A 20,490-nucleotide genomic window follows, 5' to 3' on the forward strand; every position below is an offset into this window, starting at 1 on the left:
TTGTTTAGCATATCATCATGAAATAACCACAAAAATGGGCAACCAACAGCCCTCAGGGCTGCTCTGTCTATGGAGTAGCCATTGCTTTATTTGTTTACTTTTTTAATAAACTTGCTTTCACTTTACTCTGTGGACTTGCCCTGAATTCTTTCTTGCATGAGATTCAAGAACCTGCTCTGGAGGTCTGGATCAGGACCCCTTTCCTGTAACATTTTTATAAGACTTGAAACCTCTGTTTCTCCACAGCACATAACTTTGAATTCTAATATGATTTTTTTGGATGTATTATGTCCCCTATGATGTCAGATTTCTTGTCTCCCAATACTATTATTGGAGTTCTATTTCCGTTGAAATAAAATTTAATTTTTTTTCTATTGTCAAAGAAAAATTGCACCAGGCAAGTTAAACAGGCAAGGGAAACTTTATTCAAGGTTATTTTGATAGGGGAGAGAAACTGAGTTCTACTCCACTGAAAGAAACTGTTGGGAGGTTTTCAAGTGCTGGCATGAATTTGTGGGAAAGTCCTGGAGGACATTAGGGTGAAGGCTGGTCACTGTGGTCAAGCCATCTCTGTTTACTATTTGGTGCTTATTAGAGCTAGGCCCCTACCTTCCCACAGAGACTGGGAGATGGAAGCCATATTTTCCTTGATGATTCCATTTCAGGGAAGGCTCCCAGGTCCTTCAGAAACACATTCTGGTGTCATAAAATGATTAACAAGCTTCTAAAAAGAATTACATCTCAAATGGATTTCCTTAAAGGAAAGAATTTAGAGTTTCAAGTTTTCTGAAATAAACGTCCCAAGAAGAGGAAGATCAGGTGCCTATAGTCAGAAAGAAAACTATTTAAAGTTTAGTCAAGATAATGGAAATGTTAAGGCCTTTTAAATTTTTAATTTAATTTAATTTAATTTAATTTAATTTAATTTAATTTAATTATTTTTGAGACAGAGCCTCTCTTTGTGGCCCAGGCTGGAGTAGAGTGGCGCGATTTCAGCTCACTGCAACCTCTGCCTCCCAGGTTCAAGCGATTCTCCTGTCTCAGCCTCCCATGTAACTGGGACTACAGGCATGAACCACCACGCCTGACTAGTTTTGTATTTTTGGTGGAGATGAGGTTTTGTTATGTTGGCCAGGCTGGTCTCAAACTCCTGGCCTCAAGTCATCTGCCCACCTTGGCTTCCCACAATGCTGGGATTATAGGCATGAGTCACCACACCAGGCCAGGCCTTCTTAATCACTATAGTCACTATGAGATAAAAGAAATTCTGCTTCGGGTTAATATATCCACTTCTGTGTGCTAAAACTTTAATTAAGATGAAGTAATTTAGGAGATGTTATAGGTTTGAGAGGTAACAAAATAAGCTTCCAAATATTTCAGTCCTTTATAATAAATTCAAATGGAGTATGCTTAAAATATTTATATAATCAAATTAGATAATATATAAAACATGATATATTTTATTACTTTAACAACCTATTACAGATTGTGTTTGAAGTTTGATTTTTTAATGTAGAATATCATAAATACTTCATTTATTTAATTTAGGATTTACCTTTACAATAAAATAGCATATTCACTTTACAAATTATGTAATTCAATATAAATCATGCTCTATTCAGGACCATTTGTGGTTTGTTTGTTTCTAGTTAGCTACATCTGGTGTGCAGCAAAGATGATATTTCTAAACAGTATACCATGAGTGTCTTATGTAATGAAAACACCATACATAAGTTTACTGCGGCTTTTAAAATTTATATGAGATTTCTTCTGCTAGTCAAACAACAAGAAGCACAGTTTAGAGACTTTGTTAAGATGACATGATCTTCTGGTGATTGAATAAAGATTTAAGAAGCTTCAGGAGATTAAAATTTCTTACCAGATCTATTTGATCACCGCATTTTTTAGGCCATTTTAATGCTTACATTGTATGGTTATTGTTAGATCTATAGTAATTATTGCATTTGTATTTGAATTAATTTTTATTATTATCCTGTTCTATAAAGAATTAGAGTAATTTATGAAAAACATAGCAAACTGCGGTTTCCTTTCCATTTTTTTCCCATTAAGAAGATGAAAGGAATATGGAACTAGAACATGTCTCTCTCTTTGGAATGCACGTCTGGAAGGATAGCTCCCCAAAAATGTCCACATCTTAATCCCACGAACCTGTGAAGACGTTACATTATAAGACAAATATAGTCTTATATATTGCGCATATATATATGCTATATATATGTGTGTGTATGTATATATATATCAGCTATAATTAAGATTATGGACTTTAAGATAGGAAGGTTATACTGGATGGCCAAACAAGCCCAATGTCATATCATAAACCCTTAAAAGCAGAGAACTTTCTCTGGCAGAAAAGGAGATGTTGGAAAGATCCAAAGAATCCAAGGAACTCAGCTCATCTGGCTAAAGGGGGCACCGAAGAAGCATGGGGAGGAATGTGGGCAGCCTGTCAAAGCAAAGCAAGGAAGTGGTAAGCTCAGCCCTAGAATGTAAGGAACTGAATTTAGCCAACAATCCAAATGATCTGGTAAGGAGATTCTTCCTCTAAGTCATGAACAATGAACTAAGCCCAGATGACACCGTGATTTTAGTACTGTGAGCCCCGAAGCTGAGGAACCAGCTCAGCCACACCATGCCCAGGCTTCTGACCCACAGAAATGAAGGTATAATTAATGGGTATTGTTTTAAGCACAAATTTTGGATAATTTGTTGTGGCCACAATGGAAAACTAACATGGTTAGTATATATAACTTATCTCCACATTGTCTTTTACCTTGCTTTATGAATCAACTATATTTTCAAACATATTTCACATGACAGATATACCTTGCAATGTTTTCAGTTTTCTTTCACCTCTATTGGGCTGCAAAATTAATGCATAAATTTGCTTGAGGAAAAATGATACTCAAGGTAATTTCAAATCAAATATGGGCCAGGCACAGTGGCTTAGGTCTGTAATCTCCACACTTTGGGAGGCCAAGGCAGGATGATTGCTTGAGTCCAAAAGTTCAAAACCAGCCTGGGCAACATAGTAAGATCCTGTCCCCACAAAAAGTTTCTAAAAAGTTAGCTAGGTGTAGTGGGGCATGTCTGTAGTCCCAGCTACTTGGGAGGCTAAGGCAAGGGGATAGCTTGTGTCCAGGAGTTCAAGGCTGCAATGAGCTCTGATTGCACCACCACATTCCAGCCTGGGCAATAGAGTGAGATTCTGTCTCTAAATACATACATAAATATCAAATTAGTCCAAATATTTATGCTTACTTTTAACAACGTCTTTTCTTTAGATTCTCAGGTGATAGTAATTTTGTTCTTTTATATTATGCTGAAACTTAAAGCTTCAAATAAGAAAATAAAATATTGAGTTCTTTTGTATTCCTTTTTAGACTCAAAGATTCATCTTTATTCTTTGATTAGCTTTTTATGAGATTAATACCTCTGAAAAGCTACATCCAAAAGATGTGAGTTTTATAAATACATTTGTACTTGTCCTGGCAGTCTGCATTCCCTCACCAACTCTGCCAACACTGACGAGAAGAAACAGCAACTGAAACATGCTGTTATGCTTAATACACAAATAATGAATCAGGAATAGAGTATTTTAAGTACCTTATGCTATCATTTAAGTCAAAGTACCACAGACTGGGTGGTTTAAACAATTTAATTTTATTTTCTCACATTTTTTGAGTCCAGGAGGCTGTGATCAAGGTATCAGCTGAGTTAGTTTCGTTCTCTTTTTTTTTTTTTTTGAGACAGTCTCACTCTGTCGCCCAGGCTGGAATGCAGTGGTGCAATCTCAGCTCACTGCAACTTTTGCTTCCCAGGTTCAAGTGATTCTTGTGCCTCAACCTCCTGAGTAGCTGGGATTACAGACATGCGCCACCACTCCCGGCTAATTTTTGTATTTTTAGTGGAGATGGGGTTTCACCATGTTGGTCAGGCTGGTCTCGAACTCCTGACCTCATGATCCACCCACCTCAGCCTCCCAAAGTGCTGGGATCACAGGCATGAGCCACCGCACCTGGCCAAGTTGATTTCTTTTGAGACCTCCCTCCTGGGCTTGCCAATGGCCATCATCTCGCTATGTCTTCACACTGTCTTTCTTTTATGTGTGTCTGTGTTCTGATTTCCTTTCTTATAAGGACACTGGTCATATTGGATTAGGGTCTACCTTAAATGACTTCATTTAAATTTAATCACCACTCTTGTGACCTTATCTCCAATTATAATCACATTTAGATACTGGAGGATAGGATCTCAACATATGAATAGTTGGGAGACACAGTTTAGCACATAACAGGACATAATGGCAAATTACTTTTCTATACTTCACTCTCACTAAAATTACAGCAGACACTATGATAAGTTCTGTATATATAACATCTAGAACAATGACTAAAAATGCTATGCAAAGAGATACACTCAAATACACCACACACAAATCAAAATGAAATACTAAAAATTGTTCAGTTAAGCCATAGGAGAGCAGGAAAAAAATAAAACAAAGTATTAAAAGCAGAGAAACAAAACAAAATGGTAGAGTTAAACTATAAAGCACTAATAGTTAAATTGCATATAAGAATACTAAACACAGCAACTGAAAATGGAGATTAGTATAGTGGACTAAAAACCATTACCCAACTCTAAGCTGTCTATAAGAATTGCATGGCTGGGTGCGGTGGCTCACACCTGTAATCCCAGCACTTTGGGAGGCCGAGGCAGGCGGATCACAAGGAGATCGAGACCATCGAGACACAGTGAAACCCCATCTCTACTAAAAATACAAAAAATTAGCCGGACGTGGTGGTGGGCGCCTGTGGTCCCAGCTACTCGAGAGGCTGAGGCAGGAGAATGGCATGAACCCAGGAGGCAGAGCTTGCAGCGAGCCGAGATTGCACCACTTCACTCCAGCCTGGGGACAAAGCAAGACTCCATCTCAAAAAAAAAGAATTGCATTTAAAATATCATGATAAAGGCAAGTTAAAATGTAAAGGATGGAAAAGGATATTTAACACAAACATTAAGCAAAGAAAAGCAGGAATGGCTATATTAGTATCAGATAAGGTAAACTTTAGAAAGAAAGATCACTAGGGGCAGAAAGAGTCATTATACAGTAGTAAAGGGCCATCCAACAAGAAAACATAGAAGTCATAAATGTGTATGCATTTATACATTGTAAACAACAGACCTACAAAATATGTGAAGCAAAAACTGATCAATTGAAATGAGAAATAACAGACAAATCCCAGGTATAGTGAAGGCTTCAAGACTCATCTTTCACAAAATTGAAGAGAAAATCTAGAAGGATAAAGAACTCAACAACATTGTCAACCAACAAGATCTAATCAACATTTATAAAACAATTCACTCAACAACAACAGAATATATATGCTTTCTTTATACATCCACAAAATATGTAACAAGATATGCCATATTTTGAGCCATAAAACAAGCCTCAACAAATTTTTAAAAACTAAAATCAGACACAGCATTTTCATTACCAAAATAGAATAAAAGTAGAACTCAACAAGAGAACGACAAGAAAATCTTCACATTATTGCAAACTAAATGACACACTTGTAAATAACCTTTGGATCAAAAAGAAAGTCTTAAGGAAAATTTTGAAAACACAGAACGAAAATGAAAATGCAGCATGCCAAAATTTGTGCAACACAGCTAAGGCTATGAGAGAAAAATTTGTAACAAATAAATGCATATATTAGTCTCAACTGAATAATCTAAGCTATAGTGTTAAGATCCTACAAAGAGAAGAACAAAATAAATTCAAAACAAGAAAAGAAATAAAAAAAAATTCTAATATATTAATAATAGGGGAAACTGTGTGGGGAGTACATGAGAACTTTGTACTATCTTCTCAACTTTTCTATAAATCTAAAACTGTTCTGAAAAATAAAGTCTACTAAAGGCAAGTAAATAAATACAGTGGTCAATTCAAAACACGACACACACATGCACACACCCCAGAAGGTCAGCGCTCTGCCCTGCCACGGTGTCTTTCTTTCCTCTCGGTGCTTCACACTGACAATAGGCTGTTTAGCGTCTCAGTATGTGCCATATTGGTTGCCAGTGGTGTTGGGCCATGGACTCAGCTGGTTCGGGGATGTAATTAATAGGTGTTGCTCTGAAGTTCTAGCTTTTGGCTACTCACAAAATGCTTCATTCCAAAGTAGGAAAGTAGAGATTTTCATATCTGAACTTTTAAGTACAAACTAACATTTTATTTCGGTAGAAAGTTGTGCCAATTTTTTTGGTAAAACTTTTAGCAGATAACCAGTATTATTTTCTATATTGATTTTAATTTGAGGAAATATTACTGTGAAAGTGTTTATTATCCATCAATTGCATACATGAGTAGCTGCTTTTTTTGAAGTAAAGTCATCAGTCTTCTTCATTATCACAAAGGATGTCTGTCACTTGTAATTTACCTATACCTTTCTGTTTGGTGCACACAAGTTATTAAGCGAATACCATTCTAAATATGTATTCATTTGTAAATAATGTCATTCAATTCTCATGTTAAAGTAGCCATGCTTGTGTTACAATGTCGATTATCCAATACAGAAAAAGGAAATATCTGATGATTTTAAAATGTCAAGAGGCAAACCCATCCTTTAGGGAAAAAAAAGTAATTATATTGCTTAGGTACAAGACATTTCCTATTTATTGTTTTTCCCTTGCTTAAAAATATCTTCATATATAAAATTCGTCATCTTTTATTCAACAATTTCAATATTCTTTCTTAGCAATGTCATGAAGATAATTATATGTAAGTTTATGCCCTTGTTGTCCCAAGCTAATAATCACAATACACAAAACAGAAAATGAAAATAAGTATGTGTGTAATTTTTTAATTCAAGATTTCTTGTGTTTAACCTTACAATATATTTGAAAAGAGAGGAATGCTTTCAAAAGGTCTCAGAAATACATTATTCTGCTATCTGTTAAGTATACCAGATAATTTAGGAACGTTATTAGAAAATAACTGCCTCCATGTTTTGCTCTCTGACAGGCAGCCAATCATCTATAAATTACGGTAACTCACCCATGAGAACCCCTTCAAGGCATTTGTTTCACAAACATTTATCATTGTTTAAAAGAACAAAGTAAATATTAATAAAATATATGTATAAATGCCTTATAATAGAAAAATTACAAAAGAGATGATTTAGATGAAAATTATAAGTAATTGATTTTAAAAAAATATGTTGTTAACTCAGTCCTTATCCTGTGCTTTTAAATTTCTTATCCAGGAAAATTACTTTCGACAGTGTGTCCTGACAAGGCATTTGCATATTTCAGAGCCCAGCCAAGGAGCCAGGCAATACGGGGCCTGCAAAGCAGAGGCAGGCATGGAAATGGGGACACTCCAGGAAAGCGAGGTCAAAGCAGAGATGTTTATCAGGACCCTAATGGAAAACAGCACTTCGCGGCCTTTGAACCAGTACAAGTCACCGAGTCAGTAACAGACAAAGTGAGCCCTCAGATTTCAGTTTAGAGCGTGAATCCATCCATACCACAGTCATGGACTCAGAAACTCATAGGCCCTGGAAGTCAAGGTAAGACCATATCTACTTCACATGAAAAATTGAAAAGACTGAAATACTAGAAAAACAAGGAGAACTAACTCAGGAAATTCCCAGGACCAGAAACGGTCAAGCGATGCAGAGGGAGAGCTGCCAGGGAGCGGCTCTGGTTCTGGGCAGGAAGTCGATTCCAGGTTGTCTGTCTGGTGTGTGTCATTCTAGAATCCCTGAACAGTCTCGGCTTAAAAAGGTGAAGCAGAAAAGTCCACAACCAACCAGAGCACCGCCAAAAGGGAAGCAGAGCTCGCACATTGCAAAGTAATAACATCCCTAGTTCCCTGCATCACCTCACGGGCTGATTACAACAGGCTGAAAACATTGCCCAGATTAACCCACCCAAGAGAAATTCATATTGCGGATCTTTTCTTCTCAGAGGTTTATCTTCTCTTAGAAGTAAAACTCTTCCTAAAACCAAGCTCCTGGATGATGAAAGGCAACCTGTTCATTGTGCTCTCACTACCTGATCTCTTACCTTTTTTGTTTGTATCTATAAACAAAATAAATTGAAGAGTAATTTTTTGACAAGAGTGACTCATACCACAGGACTAAAGCAATTCAAATCATCTAGAAGGCACTGAAAATTACAAATCATAGGATATTCTCTGTGCTGGGACAAAAGTTTTTAGTTGTTTTCAGATAACACATTTTTAAATTTCTAACAAACTTTTGAGATGGAAGACAAGTAGAGCTTGCCCTTCACAAAGATACGTACTTTTTTTGTCTGTAATAAGTGTGATGAAATAAACCTAGTAGATACAATGCTTATTGTGAGCCTTCAATTTTGGCAGATCCTATGGTTAGAAAACCCAAGAAGGACAGGTGCCCTAAACCAGAAGAGCAGGTGCCTTGCTGGCCCTGTCAGCTCTTCTTGGTCCTCAACATGGCCTCAGGGCACACCACATACCTGCCTTCTTATTTGGTTGCATGTTTCAAAAATAGTATTAAGTCATTTGCTTTCCATTTCAATGGTTTAAACATCAGATTTTTCATCTCATTGATGACAAGCTTCCACACACTTAGAAAAGAAAGCTTTCTGTGAAGTGCACTGACTCCCATCCTCCTGGAGCTCACAAACGATTCTGCAAACTTCTGGAGCTTTGTTCTAATTTTTGATATTCTGTTCCAGATGAAATCATTATTGCAATAAATACTTATTGGCTGTCTGCTGTACAGGGCACCATACCAGTAACTGTTTCCTAGAGGTGTTTGGAGTTTGGGGGAAATATATGTTAACAGACAATGACAAATACAATAAGATAAATACCTTTAAAAGCAATGTCCTAAGAATGGGGACTATAAAAGCTTATAGGCTTTTTTAGGGTTTGCAGAAAGCTTTGTGGAGGAGGTGATATCTAAGGTTTTAAACAGCTAAAATAGGTTTTTTTTAAAAAAGAGGAGATAGTTACTCAGATGGAGGATGAGAAAGATGTTTCAAGTCAGCTGAAACTTTCTGTAGTCTAGTCTGGCTGGGACACAGAATTCAATACAAAGAATTTGAGATGAAGGTACAGAGAAGAAGCTTCTAAGCCATGATGAGCCATTTGGCTAACAGCAAAATTAAATTAATAGGCAGAGAAAGGATTCCCCCATGAAGGAGAAGGTAAAAAAGGATCATAAGTATCCCCAAGAGGGTTGTGGTATTCCAGAAGTGAAGGCTTGTGTTTTTCCAGAATGTGAGCAAATGATGGACAGCAGGTATGGGAAACTGAATACACACATGGCTAATGGCCAGATCGTAGATAAAAATAGAACTCTGAGACACACTGGCAGCAACCCATGGAGGAAACCAAACCACAACCTCTCCAGCAGTTCATCTAAAGCAGTCAGGACATGAACAGTAACTACCAGCCTCCTGATTTTTGCCTATATTTCCAACTTAGAACCAATCAGAGAAATTCAAATATTCTCCCCTTGGCCACTCATATAAGATGACCCACTTCTACTTAGCCCACCAACAGCTTTCCCAGGGCCACAGTCTCCAATTAGTGCATAAGTGAAGTCTTCCTTTTTTTTTTTTTTTTTTTTTTTAACTATAGAGCTGTCTTTGTCTGTTTCTGATGCTATAACAGAATACCACAGACTGGTAATTTATAAAGAACAGAAATTTATTTACTCACAGTTCTAGAAGCTGGGAAGTCCAAGATCAAAATGCCAGCTGGTTTGGTTATCTGGTGAGGGCTGTTCTTTACTTCCAACGTGGCCCAGACCCCTTCTTTGTTTTCTCTTGACCTTTTCCTTAGAAAGCAAAGCATAGTAGTTAAGGCATGAACTTTATATTCAGCCTGCATTCAAAATTCCAGCTCCACTACTTGCTAGCTATGTGCCTTTAAGAAAGTCATTTGGTATCCCTGTTCCATTGTTCCTTGGTATCTCTTACCTGTAACATGGGAGTAATAATAGCACTTGTGTTTGAAGTTGTTTTGAAGTTTAATTTCTATTTGTAAAAGCATGTAGTGCCTGGGACATATTAATTGCTGTGCAAGTCTTTCTTTAAGAAATAAAATCATTCCCATCTTATATCTCTAAGTTTATATCTTATAAACTCATGTCTCCAAACTGGATAAATCTTCCAAGTTTAGACTGGTGCATACAACTACTTAGTTGCCTTCCTTTCTCGAAGGGCTCACAGGAACTGTCCACAGAAAATATTGCAGTTGTTCCTATACCTATGAAATAGGTTACATTGAATAGAAACTTCTACAGTAATGGAGAAGGACGCTAGGATCACTTGTCAGAGGTTTCCTTGAAAGCTGCTTTTCTCCATCTCCATAGGAAGTTGCCTTCAGCTTCCCCAGCAGGTGTTGTGGGAGGGAGTGAGGGAACCTTTAAAAGGGTAAGAAGAACACTATGGGAAATGCCTTGGGGTTTTTAATTATTAAGTACATACATGCTAATGAGACTAGTATCCAGTTGTTACGATCACTGATGTGATAATAGATCGCTGATGTAACACTGATGCAGTTCTGAGTGGCCTCCCAAGTCTTTAAGATTACTTTTCTAAAGTTGCCTGTGTGATGATGTCATATCCTCAGATGAATGACAAATTTGAACCAGGATTCTCTATTTCCAGTATGCTCGTTAGGCTCCATTACTTTTTCTAATCTATAGAAAGACACAAACACCAGGCTGCCCTTCATGCTGCATTTGCTCACTCTGTAAATGGCATCAAGAAGACGTCAGGTTGACCTTGCACAGACCTGCCAGTCACTCCTGAGCCTACACCTTCATATCCAGTAACTTTCTCAAATGCTTTTCAACTCGACTTACTCAGTATTTCTCCAATTCTTCCATTTCTTGTTTTGTCAAGGTCACTACCTTGATCCAAGCCACCACTATCTCTCACCATCACAGCTCCTGTGTTCATACTCCTGCTCCAATTTCTCCACTAACAATCAGAATATTTTAAAAATCAAATTTCATCTTGTTCCTTCTCTGCTTAATACCCTTAAGAGCTCTCTATTTCTCTTAGCATAAAGTACATGACTACCCTTTGCTCATCCTAAATAATAGCCTTGAAAACCTGGCCCCTGCTTTCAGCACAGGTCTCTTAATGTTATTGCATTTCTGCCTCAAGGGCTTGGCATAAGTGGTTCTTCATTTCTGAAGTGACCTCCTCGACTTGGTCTAATTAACTCTTTTCAACATTTCAATGTTCCCTCAAATGCCATTTTCAGCAAGAAGACTTGCACCTCATTCTTTTACTCAACATGACTTATTACAATTGCAGTGTAACAATTTATCTGTCATGCGTGTTTGATGCCTGTCTCTTCTTCTAGACTATTAGCCCCCTAAGAGTCACATCAAACCTGGACTGGGTATTTCTAAAAGGCTTGTTGTATAAATAAGAGAAGGTTATGGAGAATAAAGAAGGATTTGGACAGAGAGACAATGACACATCATGGAACAGTGTTAAGGGTCTGCTTTAGGTTGGAGCATAATTTAGAATGACATCTGCAGGGTGTGGCAGTTGAGACAAGTGAGGAAGGGTTGAGTAAGTGAGTGTATGGGAGCAATAACAGAGCAAGATAGTTAAAAATCTGTCAACAAATATTAAACTGATGGAGCACTGGATTTAAGAAAAATGAATAGCTAAGAAAAATTCTGTTTCTGGTCTCATACGTTTTTGACTTAGTAATTTATGTAGATACATAAATTTGGTGTAGAAACTTTAAACTTTATTTCAAGTTAGACCAGAGCAGATAAAACTGTTGAAGAAAAAATGATAACATCTCTGTTTTTGAGACTGTGTTTTAAACATCTATTGATACAATGCAGAAATAAGTACAGCGAAATCAATAAGAAAATAAAAATTGCTCGCAAAGAAAAGAGATACTGATGATTAGATTACCTATTTACCTATAGACTGGTTGATTAATATAAACTCATTATTAAAGTTGTAAATACAAACCCTACTAATCTTTTTTCTCTCAAGTAGTATTTTTTAAATAAATAGATATAGTGTAATTGACTTTCAGGTTGTCATTTCCAAAATGATATGCATAAAAACAAATTATTTAAAAGAACACTCTGGTTGATGTTAGATTAAAAGTGTATTAATTGCCTATACCAATGATATTTGATTTAATACTAAGAAAATGCTGAATTGGTTGTCAAATTATTTAGGTATTTATGGCTAGGAAACTAATTTTACTGGAATAGCTGATGTTGTACATTCATTTAAGAGAGCCATAGGACAAGTAAACACTCTAGCAGGTGTTTTGTGTCAAAGCAACTGGGTGTTGTTTTAGCTGAGCCCAGCAACTCTTCCAGGGCATCCTGGGAGATGACATCTCGGGTAGGGCAATATATGAAATCAGGTGTTGAGCACAGAGGGAGTACAATTTACTGTAAACAGTTTAACAGTCTCAGCAAAAAATGTCTCATGAAGAGAAAAAAATTCAACCAACCTCTCCTTGCAAAAGAGGGTGTTAATAACTTCAGAAGATAAATGCTTGCCTTTCTTTAGACTTCATGCCGTTTTTGTGCAGGCTTTGGGGGATTTATAAATGGGATTTTAAACTCACTTTTTGCATCTTGATGTCGGAACCCTTAAGCCCCTCTCCCAGAGTCACACATCTACATTGTGGGGCAGGGAGGAAGGAACACGGCTAATCTATATGACTGTTTAAGTTGTCCAACGGCAGTGAGAATATTCAAGGAAATAATTTTGTAGATTTCCTTTTCCATCCCTTTAATTTGTATGGTCCTCCTTCTCTACTGTTCCTTACTTCAATTTCAGGACAATGCCTGAAAACTGACATCTATCCAGAACATGAAAGCACCTCAGGCAGTCAAGCTATCAAGCTGTTTACATGGTGACAGTAGCTATTCAAATACCACAAAAAAGCTACCATAAGTTATTGTGTCATGCTGTAATTCTACTTTTTGTGGGGGCATTGAGCAATCTGGCAAGAAAATCACAGAAGATAATAATGTATTTATGTTACTCAGTCTGGCTCAAAATTACAGCTGGCAGTTAGTAATATCTTAGCTTATTTGTGTAACTCTTTCTGGAACTCTCCAAACTCACAACTTAGCAGTAGTGAAGTAAAAAATGTACCCACAAATTAATTTCCTAACCATTTCGGAAGATTGGAAGCTCAGAGTAAAATGAGCAAGAAAATTTTTTTAAATTGCATATTTTGAGTTACTGAAAATAATGTTATATGTATCAATGTAATCTTTCCCCAAATAACCTCTGTTCATAGTCTAAATGGGAAGGAATTTTAAAGTTTATTCAGAAAGAATGTAGACAAGTGCTTAGGTGTATGTTTTAACATTATTTTCTCTTTAGGAATATACAGAAAATTATCAGGAAAGAAGGAACAGTCTAACCCTTAAGCTGTTTCTTTGGCACAGAGAAAAGGCAGCAATTCATAGGCCTGATCTGTGTATAGGAGGTTCATAAAGGATTGTTATAGGTTAAATTATGGCCCCCAAAAAGATACATTTAATCCTGCACTTGGGAATGTGATCTTATTTGGAAATAGGGTCTTTGCAGATGTAATCAAGTTAAGATGAGGTCACTAGTGTCAACCCTAATTTAATAAGACTAGTGTCCTTATAAGAAGAGAAGAGAAAACGAGATATGCACAGAAGTTGGCGTGCATATACATGGGGAGAACACCAGACGACAACCAAGACAGAGACTGAAATGACGCATCCACCAACCAAGGAACACCCATGACTGCTGCAACATCAGAAGCTAAGAGAAAGGCCCAGAATAGACTCTCCCCTGGAGCCGTCAGGCACTTCAATTCATGGCCCTGAAGACAGCTCAATGTTGGGCATCTCACCTCCAAAACTGTGTGAGAATTTCTGTTCTTTTTAGCTACCTGGTTTGTGGAGATTTGTTTTGGCAACTTTAGGAAATGTGAACAGGGTGTGTCTTTAGAAGCAATACCCATAGGAAATTAGAACAGCAGAATTGGGCAAGGAGAAAAGAAATGGAATACAGCCGCCACAGGGGCTCAGCTGATCCCACGAGGAGCTCTGGGGCTGCAACGGCCCTTCAAAGCATTCTTGTACACCAATCACAGACAAACAGAGAGCCAAATCATGAGTGAATTCCCATTCACAATTGCTTCAAAGAGAATAAAATACCTAGGAATCCAACTTACAAGGGATGTGAAGGACCTCTTCAAGGAGAACTACAAACCACTGCTCAATAAAATAAAAGACGATACAAACAAATGGAAGAACATTCCATGCTCATGGGTTGGAAGAATCAATATCGTGAAAATGGCCATACTGCCCAAGGTAATTTATAGATTCAATGCCATCCCCATCAAGCTACCAATGACTTTCTTCACAGAATTGGAAAAAACTACTTTAAAGTTCATATGGAACCAAAAAAGAGCCCGCATCACCAAGTCAATCCTAAGCCAAAAGAACAAAGCTGGAGGCATCATGCTACCTGACTTCAAACTATACTACAAGGCTACAGTAACCAAAACAGCATGGTACTGGTACCACAACAGAGACATAGATCAATGGAACAGAACAGAGCCCTCAGAAATAATGCTGCATATCTACAACTATCTGATCTTTGACAAACCTGACAAAAACAAGAAATGGGGAAAGGATTCCCTATTTAATAAATGGTGCTGGGAAAACTGGCTAGCCATATGTAGAAAGCTGAAACTGGATCCCTTCCTTACACCTTATACAAAAATTAATTCAAGATGGATTAAAGTCTTAAATGTTAGACCTAAAACCATTAAAATCCTACAAGAAAACCTAGGCAATACCATTCAGGACATAGGCATGGGCAAGGACTTCATGTCTAAAACACCAAAAGCAATAGCAACAAAGCCAAAATTCACAAATGGGATCTAATTAAACTAAAGAGCTTCTGCACAGCAAAAGAAACTACCATCAGAGTGAACAGGCAACCTACAGAATGGGAGAAAATTTTTGCAACCTACTCATCTGACAAAGGGCTAATATCCAGAATCTACAATGAACTCAAACAAATTTACAAGAAAAAAACAAACAACCCCATCAAAAATTGTGCGAAGGACATGAAGAGACAATTCTCAAAAGAAGACATTTATGCAGCCAAAAAACACATGAAAAAATGTTCATCATCACTGGCCATCAGAGAAATGCAAATCAAAACCACAGTGAGATACCATCTCACACCAGTTAGAATGGCCATCATTAAAAAGTCAGGAAACAACAGGTGCTGGAGACGATGTGGAGAAATAGGAACACTTTTACACTGTTGGTGGGACTGTAAACTAGTTCAACCATTGTGGAAGTCAGTGTGGTGATTCCTCAAGGATCTAGAACTAGAAATACCATTTGACCCAGCCATCCCATTACTGGGTATATACCCAAAGGACTATAAATCATGCTGCTATAAAGACACATGCACACGTATGTTTATTGCGGCACTATTCACAATAGCAAAGAGTTGGAACCAACCCAAATGTCCAACAACAATAGACTGGATTAAGAAAATGTGGCACGTATACACCATGGAATACTATGCAGCCATAAAAAATGATGAGTTCGTGTCCTTTGTAGGGACATGGATGAAACTGGAAAACATCATTCTCAGTAAACTATCGCAAGGACAAAAAACCAAATACTGCATGTTCTCACTCATAGGTGGGAATTGAACAATGAGAACTCATGGACACAGGAAGGGGAACATCACACTCTGGGGACTGTTGTGGGGTTGGGGGAGGGGAGAGGGACAGCATTAGGAGATATACCTAATGCTAAATGACGAGTTAATGGGTGCAGCAAACCAACATAGCACATGGATACATATGTAACAAATCTGCACATTGTGCACATGTACCCTAAAACCTAAATAATAAAAAATATAATAATAATCAGAGCAAAAGACAAGCCCAAGATGAGGACGGGGGAGAGGACACAGCTCGGCTGTGTCTCGCTCATGCCCCAGGGAGGCTAGTCAACTTCATTGTTAAATGCAGTCCTCCATGGGAAGAACCCCATGAGGGGAGAACAGAGCTGGGCTTCCTGCATTTCATGTCATCAGCCATGGAAGGAAACATATCAATAAAGCATCTTCTCTAAAACCTTATAAGGAAAGTTTTGCCATGCTATTTTGCCTATTTATTTTTAAAAATTTCTTTTATTTTTTAGTAGAGACAGGGTCTCACTGTGTTTCTAAGACTGGTTTCAAACTCCTGGGCTCAAGTGATCCTCCTGCCTTGGCTTCCCAAAGGACTGGGATTACAGGCATCAGCCACCTTACCAGGACTATTTTACATGGTTCCACGTTAACCTTCTTTCTGGAACAAAAGTCTTACAGATGTCCCAGCCGTCATCAATCTATAATTACCCTGACCTATACAGCACTGTTATGGTCAGTTTAACGTCCAGCAAAAATGTATGTCCTGTCTTCTATAATGTAGTGTTGTACTGAATCGAGTGTAGAGGCTAGATTTTGTCTCTAGGTTATGAGCATGTGACTGAACAAAAGTGATGCGAGCCACTTTTTGCTCTGCCTCATAAAATGCCCCACGTGCCTCTGCCCCAGCTGTTTTCTCTCTCTGTTCCCCCAGGGTGACCTTAGAAGCCATTTCTGAAATTGGTGGCATCCCCTACTCCCACCCCCACCAACACTAAAGCCAGAAAGTCTGTGTGAAGAGGGATACCTTGCTGACCTAGTCAACCCTCCCAGTATTTTAAGTGTACAGTAAATTAACTTCTCTTGTATCGGAGTCATTCATGACCAGGGGGTCAATTTCTTAATGGATTTAGGCCCTCAACTAATAGAAACACGTACAGCAACATGACATCTTAATGTCATGACACAGTGTACAACTGCCTCTGTGTCTTGATCGTCAGTGGGAAGATTGCCAATCCTGGCTTTGTTTCCGTTGTGATGGGGCCTCACTTGTTCCGTCACCAGCACAGGTAGATAGAGATGATATTGCATTGAAGACATTGAGAAAGGCTCAGGGGAGTCATTTTAGAAAGATTAAAATAGCCTACAGGGCCGGGCGCGGTGGCTCACGCTTGTAATCCCAGCACTTTGGGAGGCCGAGGCGGGCGGATCACGAGGTCAGGAGATCAAGACCACGGTGAAACCCCGTCTCTACTAAAAATACAAAAAATTAGCCGGGTGTGGTGGCGGGCGCCTGTAGTCCCAGCTACTCGGAGAGGCTGAGGCAGGAGAATGGCGTGAACCCGGGAGGCGGAGCTTGCAGTGAGCCGAGATCGCGCCACTGCACTCCAGCCTGGGTGACAGAGCGAGACTCCGTCTCAAAAAAAAAAAAAAAAAAAAAAAAAAAAAATAGCCTTCAGGATGGGCAGGTGTTCTGTTCCTCGACTCCCATAAACTAGAGTTATTAAAAACAATGATTATCATTAAGGACAACTCTCCAACCCAGGGGAACTGGTAAAAATCATCTGGCTTCACTTACAACTATTTGGCTTCCTGCTTTCCAGTGACTTTGCAGAATGACCAATTAGCCCTGTGGGAATGTAGATGGAGATATAAGCATGACAGAAACATTTGAGAGATACCTTTCATTTTCTTAAAGTTAAACATCCCTTTCTGGTGCCAGCAATATCATGCCAGCCATTTTGGTCTCAAAGGGAGAGAGGTGGTTTCACTGGCCCCTAAAAAAAGCACTTAGCTGCAGCCACAGCGTGTATAATCACACTGTCTGATAATGCCTTTTTTCTGTCATTTTTCCTTTTTCCTGTTCTTTCCTGCATTCCTTCTCACCCCATTTGGTTTTAAAATTTGCTTGTGATACAGTCCCTCTAACCTCATCTATAAATGAAAAAAAAAATTGAAAAACGTCTCAGTGTGACAGAGCATTGCTATAAACTGGGGCTCTTAACATGGGTGTGTTTCACTCCTCTGCCAAAATCCCTGCTGCTATGGCTGCCGCTAATAAAATATTGCCTAGCCCAGTCAAAGATGCCCTGCTTCGTGTGATCCCCATGTTTGGGTCGTCAAAACACGCAATCCCCCTTTTTGAAAATTTTAACATCTCCCCCAAAGAACTTTACCTTAGGCCACCCCATCACATATCTCAGCCGCTTCAAAGACTGACAACTTACTCAAGAGGGTTTCCTGCTTGATGAAACGTAATGTCTGCCTCAAAGCATGGGACACGTGGACTCTCTTTCCCTTGTTCTGTGCTAATTTCACAGTAGCAGGATCGATTTTAGAATCATAGGATTGTTAAGCTTAAAGTGATCTTATAAATCATATAGCACAACCCTCTCTGGGGTCTAGAGGTTAAGTGACTCACTTGAGGTCACCAGATTAAGTAGTGGCAAATCAGATACATTAACCCAAGGTTCTTCATCCCTTGCCTCACTCTTTTCCCTGTGCTGTGCTATGAAGATTGATAGTACGAAACCCCACATAGTTTAAAAGAGATTAGGTCGAAGATCAGTTCTCTGCCTGAGCTGCCCTATTCCCAAGATTAATCAGGGTGTTCTTTATGTAGTTTTTGTGTCAGCGATGCCACACAGCTCACTTTATGCAGTTAGATTGTCATGTTTCTCTTGAATTTAGTTTCCAGCTGGAAACCTAGGAAAGTCTCAGCCCCAGACATTCTGGTGTGTCATCTACTATGTCACAACTTTATAAGCACATGGCCAGTAATGCATCAAGAGAAAATTTACAGGAAGGAGATGTTTTAAAATGTAAATCTATGTGCCTATTAGAATAGCTAATATCCAAAATATTGACACCAAATGCTGGTAAAAATGTGGAGCAACAGGAACTCTCGTTGCTGGTGAGACCCCAAAATAATACAGCCTCTTTAGAAGACAGTTTGGCAGGTCCTTACAAAGCTAAACTTAGGTTTACCATATGATCCAGTAATTGTGTTCCTAAGTATTTACCCAAATGAGTTAGCCACACAAAAGCCTTCAGACAGATGTTTAAAACAGCTTTATTCATAATTGTCAAAATTGGAAGCAACCAAGATGACTTTCAATAGATGAATAAGCAAATCATGATATGATCTATGCAATGGAATATTATTCAGTGATAAAAGGAAATGAGCTAAGAAGCCATGAAACTGTGTGGAAGAACCTGAGGTACACATCACTAGGTAAAAGCAGCCAGTTCAAAAAGGCTGTGTACTGTACGATCCCAAGGGTATGGCATTCTAGAAAAGACAAAATTATAGAGACAGTTAAAAATATCAGTGGTTGTCAGGGTTTCGGCGGGGGGCGGGGTTGGTGAGAAGGGAAGACTAGGTGGAGTAAAAAGCATTTTTAAGGTGGTGAAAGCATTCCGTATAAAACTGGAATGGTGCATACATGATATTATGCACTTGTCAATATTCACAGAACTGTGCAACACAAAGAGTGAGCCTTAATATAACCTATAGACTTTATATGTGTTAATATTAGTTCATCAGTCATAGCAATTAGCAAATATACCATACTAACGGAAGAGGTCAATAAGAGGAGAAAGTACATGCTGGGGAAGGAAAACAAGGAAACTGTACTTCCTGCTTAATTTTTCTATAAACATAAAACTTCTATAAAATAAAGGCTATTTTAACTAATGTAAGCACTGTATAGTCAACAAGAAAAAGATCATTATATTGATAGAGATTTTGCTGACAATATTTCAACTGAAAGTTTCCTCACAGTTTGATCCAAGTTAGTGAGGCCATCTCCAAGCCTTCTCAACCACTTATCATTCATTAACAAATATTATCTAAGCATAAATCACTGCCCTTGTGGACATTATAGTTTAGAGATAGAAGTTTCACACATTTATGTATTGCTGACATTCTTGCCAGATACCCACAGTTCTAAGATCTTTGTGTGTTTTAACTCATTTAATACTCACAACAAAGCTACAAGGAATAGATTACTGGTATAATACTTATACAGACATGAAAACTCAGGCTCAAAAAAGCTAAGTAACTTACTTATACTTAGAAAACTGCAAAACAGAATTAAATTAAGGCCTTTTGGTTCCAAAGTATTAGTTTGTAACCACTACATCACAGCAGATAAAATCAAGGAAAAACTTATGAATCTAACAAGTCACTTTTATTCTTCCAAGGAAGCCCCGAACTCAGTTGCAAGAACTAAGTAAAAATGAACAGAATAAGATTAGGACCTTTGAGGAACTCACTATCAACTAACAATAAACCCTGTGATAAAAGCCTGGTGAACAGCAAGAGAGAGGCCCAAAAGGGACTTGGGAGGTCATAGAAGACTTCATAGAGAAGATTTCAGCCAAAAGTTCCTTAAAGGCAGGAGGTGGACCAGAGGGGCATGAAAGAATACTCACATTTGGGGAACTGCAGATAGTGTGTTAAACACACTTGAGCATAAGGAAGTGGCAGCAGATTGAGCTAACCTTGGCCTGATCATGGAAACTATTTGATGCCAGTGG

The 20,490-nt window shown here is 38.2% G+C and overlaps 1 long non-coding RNA gene across 1 annotated transcript in view; it reads right to left on the reverse strand.

Annotated features, from left to right (window-relative positions):
- Window positions 1-9,742: 9,742 nt before the first annotated feature.
- The window catches only part of LOC129489404 (uncharacterized), a 44,228-nt gene continuing 33,480 nt past the window's right edge, over window positions 9,743-20,490 (reverse strand). The window contains exon 6 of the long non-coding RNA XR_008659968.2: window positions 9,743-9,854. This is a non-coding gene — a long non-coding RNA (uncharacterized lncRNA). The remainder of the gene's footprint in view (window positions 9,855-20,490) is intronic.

Source organism: Symphalangus syndactylus, chromosome 1, assembly GCF_028878055.3.
Source record: "Symphalangus syndactylus isolate Jambi chromosome 1, NHGRI_mSymSyn1-v2.1_pri, whole genome shotgun sequence".
Lineage (NCBI taxonomy): Eukaryota > Metazoa > Chordata > Mammalia > Primates > Hylobatidae > Symphalangus > Symphalangus syndactylus.